This window comes from Chrysochloris asiatica, unplaced genomic scaffold (assembly GCF_000296735.1).
Source record: "Chrysochloris asiatica unplaced genomic scaffold, ChrAsi1.0 scaffold00011, whole genome shotgun sequence".
In the NCBI taxonomy this organism is placed as follows: Eukaryota; Metazoa; Chordata; class Mammalia; order Afrosoricida; family Chrysochloridae; genus Chrysochloris; species Chrysochloris asiatica.
This window is the reverse complement of record NW_006408529.1, coordinates 21,886,093-21,887,295: the sequence shown is the minus strand read 5'-3', so window position 1 is coordinate 21,887,295 and position 1,203 is coordinate 21,886,093.

Here is a 1,203-nt window from a genome sequence, read left to right as displayed (position 1 = left end):
TTTTTTTTTTTTTGTATCTATTCATTGGCCAGCCACTGTTTGTGCACCTCCATTCTGGTGACTATAGGGTGTGCCTGAGCTTGTGGATATTCCCCACCTCCACCACTGGTGGGTTCTTCTGCCATGCATGCACACAGATACCCTCAGCATTTAAAGATACAGACAGCTCAACAGCCAGCCCTGAACTGTTTATTATTAGGGAAAAGTCCAGACCACGGGATATGGAGATGGAAAGAGAGTTTAAAAACAAAACAGGCCAAAAATTAAATCCTAAGGTACAGCATAACCAACAATGGCATCTTAAAATTTATCAGGCAGCCTTGAAGGCAAGAAGCTGAAAGTGGACATTAAAATCATATTCATATTAGGATACAATTTTTTTTTCCTTCCCTCCTCTCCTTTTTTTGCAATTATGGACTACAGTATCCTATCTAGTTTATTTGTTGTTGTTGTTTTTGTGTTTGTTTTCTTTTAAAAGATTTTTGCTGTTGCTCTTTTGTTGTCTTTTGTTCCCCCATTTAATCCTTTGAGGGATTCTTTCTCTCCCTATGTTACCCAAGAAGAGACAGCAATTGCGGCCATATAGTCAAGCTACAATCACACCCTATAAAACCCCATAATCCAGGCAAGAACCAATACCAACTGCCATACACCAGACAGGCAGATAAGAGCTCTGAAAGTTACTCTGAGTTAAACAATAAGAAGAATGAAAAGGGAAGCCCACATCCTGATCATATCTACCTGGAGGCAATCAGAAACCATAAAAAAATAACAAAACACACACTCAATTAAGTATTAAGGCCACAGATAAAGACTAAACATGATTTTCTTTTTTTGGTATCTGTTCATTGGTACCTCACTGTTTGCATACCTTTATTCTGGTGACTATAAGAGGTGCGTGAGCAAGTGGACACACCACCCTCATCACTGATGGGTTCTTCTGCCACGCATGTGCACACTCTTGGCCAAAGAGCCAGCACTGAACTGTTTTTTGTTTGTTTGTTTTTCAATAAGAAAAGCCAGAAGAAGGGGCATGGAGAAGGAAAGAGAGTTTAAAAACAAAGCAGGCTGAAAATTAAATTAAATCCTGAGGTATAGCATAACAGTGAACAGTGGCATCTTGATATCTCTCAGGAAGCTTTGAAGGCAAGACACTGAAAGAGGACATTAAAGTTATACTCATATTAGGATACGTTTTTTTTT